Source organism: Durio zibethinus, chromosome 26, assembly GCF_047325235.1.
Source record: "Durio zibethinus cultivar Kanyao isolate XHJ-2024 chromosome 26, ASM4732523v1, whole genome shotgun sequence".
Classification (NCBI taxonomy): domain Eukaryota; kingdom Viridiplantae; phylum Streptophyta; class Magnoliopsida; order Malvales; family Malvaceae; genus Durio; species Durio zibethinus.
In genome coordinates, this window is record NC_143187.1 from 10103429 (window position 1) to 10109428 (window position 6000).

The window sequence follows — 6000 nt, forward strand, 5'->3', positions numbered from 1 at the left end:
ATTTTATAGTCTTGCTTACTATTCTTTTGTAAATTTATTGAGGTTTCACTCATTTTTTTTTGCAATTGTTAGGTTTTATTTTTAGAATAACAATTTTATCAATTATATATTTTAGTATAATTTTTTCTTTAATAATTTATAATTTAAAGATGAATCTTTAATATTTTTTATATGTACATTGAATGTGATGTTGCTAGATAATTCTTTTCTTTTATGAGGTATTAGTTAGCACTTAACGATTTTGTTTTATTTTGAGTGGTTACTCATAAGATTATATTAATTTACAAGACTTTGCAATCAAATGCCTATGATGATTGATTGATTTGGATACTACCATACTTTTAACATGTGGATGGAATTTTATAAAAAATACATTTTGTTTATTTAAAATAGTTTTATTATTTTTTATAGTAACATTTTTATTACTTAAAAATAATTAGTTTGACTAAATTAATTACATTTATTACCTTTTAAATATCTAATATTTTACCTTATACGAATAAGTTAAAATTAATTTGTCAATAATACAAATAAAAATAAAAACTAAATGAAAAGCTAATTAGTCATGAATATATTTTCATATCTTTTAATTCGTTAGCCTTGAATTGATCCTTATTTTGAAATGACAAAACATTAAAGACAAATAAACTTGATCAAAATTTTGAAAAAAATTTATTTAGTGTATGTTCTTAAGTTTTATATTTTGGTACTAAATAAATAATATGATTTTCAAAATTTAAACAAACATTTCTTGGTTTCATATTTCTCAAACCAAATCTATATTTAAAGGTCATTTATTTGAGCTTAAATGAAAGTCCAATTAGGGTTTTTAAAGTGAATTTATTTATTTTGAACTTAATACAATTTCGATAATATTGGTTTTGAGAAAAAAGATTAACTTAAGAAAGCTGTTTTATAATAATAAAGTTTTTCAACATTGAATTTATTTTATTTTTCTGTATTAATTCACAAAGTTTTAATATTTGAATTTTATATGGTTGGAAAGCTCTTTGAGTCTACTTTCTAATTGATTAAACAAAATCAAAATCTAAATTTTTTAAGAAAAGATTTTAAATTTTTACTAGACATTCTGCAATTGTTAGAAAAACTGCACAATGGATAAATTTGAAAATTCACTATAATTTATACTCAATGAATTAGGTGATGAATTTTATATGGATAGAAATCTCTTTAAGTCTAGTTTCTAAATCTTCAAATAGTTTATAATTTGGATTTGTATAACTCAAGATATGATCAAATTAGTAAGTAGAGTACAAAATGAGAGATTGCCACCCAACATAGATAGGATCGATCCCCTTTAGAAGGGATCGATTACTTTTTCAAAAAGAATTCTCCAAGGACTAAATATCTAGAAAAGGGATCAATCTCTCTACATAAGAGATCGATCACCCCATTAACCAATTGATCCCTTACAAAAAAGGATCAATCGGTTATGCTATTTTCAAGTGAAAAATGGTTCAAAACATGAACCAATCAATCCCCTCAAGCAAGGGATCGATCAGTTCTAGGCATAAGCACACCAACGATTACTTTTTCATGATTCCAATGGCATTTCTTCACTCTAAGCTTCCCCAACGGCTACTTCTTCAATTTTTCTATAAATTGGGTACTCCAACACACCAAGAGGATTGATGAATCAATAGAGTAAGAGCCAACAAGTTATATTTTTATTTTCTTTTAGAATCAAGAGTTTTTAAAGCTTAAATGCAATATCCTTTGTTTTTCTTGTATCCAAAATATTGTTGTGTTTTCATTCATCATTTTCTTTATACTTCATTAGGCAAATACTCAACCTTAAAAGGTATTTTAGTTTACAAAAATTATTTGATTATCTTGCAAGTAAGATGTGAGGTATCCTTTTGATTTGTAGGGGTAGAGATTGCTATCTAAGCCTTGAAAAAAAGATAAAGATTTAGTACAAGATAAGTTTGTATCTTGTAAGAATTTTTCTTCAATTAGTGGATTGAAGCCTTTGTGTGGACAACTAAGAGAGAGGACGTAGGTGCCTTATGAAAAAGGATTGAACCTCTATAAATCATTGTGTTTGATTTCTTTATCCCTATCTCTTTACAATTTATTGTTGTTTATATTTGATTTTAATTTCATTAATTACTCTTGTTTGCATTATATTTTCATCAAAGTTGCTTATTTTTTTTAATTTTCATTCAACTATATTGGAATATTATTTGAAAAGAATTTGAAGAAATCCAATTCACCCCCTCTCTTGGATCACCATCTGACCTATAAAGCTAACAATTGGTATCAGAGCTTTGGTTTCATTTTTATAGGTTTAACCACCTTGAGAAAAGATCTTATGGCTCAATTTTGGTTCCAAGATGGTGAGGAAGTCCTCAAAGCTCTTATGCTTGATAAATTTAAATTTTGTGAATGGAGAAGGAGGATGAAGATGTTCATTATGACTCAAGATTTTAGAGCTTGGAATGTGCTTGAAAAATGACTTGAAACTCCTTCAAATGATGCAAACTACATGAGACAAGTGATGGATGATATCAAGGCCAAGTGCTTACTATATAGAGCTCTTGACTCTCACAAATTCAACTTGGTATCAAAGTGTCCAACCTCAAATGAGATATAAGAGAAGTTGGAGGAAATACATAAAAGACAATAATCCAACCAAAATGCATCATGTCTCATGGCTCTTGAAGATTTGGAGGTAACCTCTAATTCTATTAATTCAAATTCATATGCTTTTGATGAATTGCAATATGCTTATAATGAGCTATATGTTGAATGTGAATCAATGAAAAAGAAATATAAGAAAACGATTTCAAAGTTGAATGTAGAGAATGAGTTTTTAATGAATGCAAAAAATATTTTGGAAAAATAAAATGAAAAATTAAAAATAGATTTTGAAACCTCTCAAAGTAGAAATGAATTCTTAGAAAAAGAAAATTTTGATTTGAAAAAGAAATTTGATGATTTGATGAATGAAAAACAAAATCTTTTAAAGAATTCATTTAGTACTAAAATAATTAAATATAATTTTTATAATTTTTATGGTCATACTATACATACTTATCCTATTAGAAGAAAAGTTTCATTTAGAATTATACAAGTATGGGTTCTTAAAGGAACATGAGACTTGGTCACTAACTCTAAAGGATCCAAAGTAATTTGGTTACCAAAAATCAAATAAGATTGTCTCTTGTAAGTGTGCTAGAGCAATGAGCTACAATATGAGATTGAAGATTGAATACTCTAGACACACAATGAAGATGTGTAACCTTTAAACTTTTATTTGAAGAGAATTGGTTACTTATTCTTAATAAAATTTAAATGCTTAATTAATTATGCAAAATTTGACTGCCTATTATTGTTAGACATAGAATGCTTAATGGATATTGGTATATACCTTATTGATATATATTGAATATATCGATTTTACTTGAAAAAATGTGAGCTTGAATTAAACATGCTTATTTTGCTCTAAAGTATGCTTGAGATACTTGTTGAAATTGATTGTGGTGTTAAATTGCTATTTACTTAAATTAGTTTGGCATAATGAAAATGATTTTTTGATTTTTATATATAGTGATTTGTGATTGTTGAATATGCCTACATGACCATGTTGATTAAAATTACTCAATTTATTTTTAATGCTTGGATAGTGTAAAATATATTTTTTTTAAACTTGATTGCTATATTCTAAATTGTTATAACTCTTGATTTGTGAATTGATGAACATCTTGTGCTTAAATCATATATATTGATATTTGATTGTTCATCTTTTGATTTCTTATGAAATAGTATTGAAATATGCTTTAATTATTTATCATTATTAATTCAAGATTTATTTTTTCTCTTGTATTGATGAATTGATGAACATTATGTACTTAAATGAAACATATTGATTCTTAGTTCATCTCTAGTCTTGGTCAATATATATGCTTGTATGATCATTAATTCAATTTGACCTTAATGCTTGTAGTTTAAAATGCTTGAATTATTAACCTCTTGATTTGTGATTTTGAATATGATGAACTACTTGCTTGTAAATGATATGTGTTATTGGTTCATCTATTATTCTTGTCAAGTTTGTGCATATATGATAAACGTGATTTTTTTTACTCGACATGGTTGCAACATGACTTAAGTAAATGAATTTCTTATGATGGTTATTGTTAGCTTAAGTTATTGTTGATTATGGCCTATAATTTGTATAGACATATTTGTGCTTTTGTGCTAAAAATTTTTTTGAATATGTTTTTGATGATAAATATGTCTTTCTTGAGTTTTTAGTTTTGATATGACCTAAAATTTATTTTGGCATATTCTTTGGTGATTTATTGAATATATATGAATATTGAATATGTCTATTTTGTGTTCATAATTGATCTAAAAAGTTTGATTTTTGCATATTACATACAACTTTTGCTTTAGTGCCATTGTTATGCTATTCGATGTTTAAATTGGTATATGACTTCTAGCTTAAGGGTATATCTCCCTTGTAATTGGTAACTTGTGCTTAGTGAATAAATTTTCTTTTGCCTATAATATCTTAGAATATGGAATTATTTTCTAACAATTTGTATAATTTTTATCAATTGATTTTCTTTATGCTTCTAATGAAAATCTTTTGTCAAGAATATTTTTTAAGTCTATGCTAGGAGAACTTGAAATGAGCATGAATGAGCCTACATTTTTGGAATTTCAAGTATAGCAAGCAAAATATGTCATCCTCATCAATCAAGTTCAAGTACATCAAAGACTAGCTCAAATGATGTGGAATGAAGGATTCAAAGCCTTACTCAACTACAATGAGCACAATAACATAGCTTGATAAGGATGAAGATAATTGTATTGAATCTATGCTATGTGCCTATGATTTATAATGTTTAATGCATGATTTGATTAATGCTTGCTTTTATATGTGTAAAAATGAGATATCGTGTTTAAATTTATGAACACTTTTCTCAAATTAATCACCAAGTCACTTGGTAGATATTGTTATAATATTTTTGCAAGCTTGGATTTATTAATTCACCTTCATTGATGTTCATGCCTAGTTTTTGATTGCTTTGATTAATAATTTTCATTGCATGAATATTTGTTTAAGATGAATCTTTGAACATAGCTATGAGTTGGATATGTTGATTTCTTGATTTTTAAATTAATTTGACTCATAGATTATGAATTATAAATTTGAAATTTACATACATGTTCATTGATTGACATTGAGATGACATGTACCAAATTGTGCCTAAATGCTTGTATTTTTTTTAATTAGGTATATTGCTTATATATTTTGCATATGTTTGTATGATTTTGATTGAAATATATGATTGAATACTTACATATGTTTGAGTTAAGTACATTGCTATGCATTGAAATAATTTGGATTATATTTGAATGATTATGCTTTTATTACTTTTTTGCTATAGCATATGTGCTCATCATATTTGAAAAATCATGTTTATATAATCTTTGTTAGAACATGATGATTGAACCTCATTGCTCATTAGTACTTATGATTTATTATATGCATATGAGCTTTTGTTCTTGTTTGGATATGATAGCTTATGAAAGTTACTATTATCATTTATAGTTTTTCTATTTATGCATTTGAGTATTTTCTAGTGAGATTCTTAAATTCTTTAATCTTTTGGTTTTATGAATGAAATTATATTTTTTATTGAAAAAAATCTGTCACATTTTTTTGTTTTGTACTTTTATAGTTTTATTTTTAATAATCAAATTAAAGTTATATATTAAATTGTAAATACAATGATGATAAAAAATTATATAAGGTGACTTATGTTTTTTATCAACCATTATCAATATAATTGTAATCTTGAAAATAAAATTTAAATTGTTTTCTAAAATTGTAATTATATTAAATTTTGAAATAATATTATATTACAAAAATTATTATATTTATATTTGCCCATGCATACTCCGGCATCGTACTTGGTTACTTTCTTTTGCCATAATAAAAGCAGCCTTGGAGACCTCTTTTTT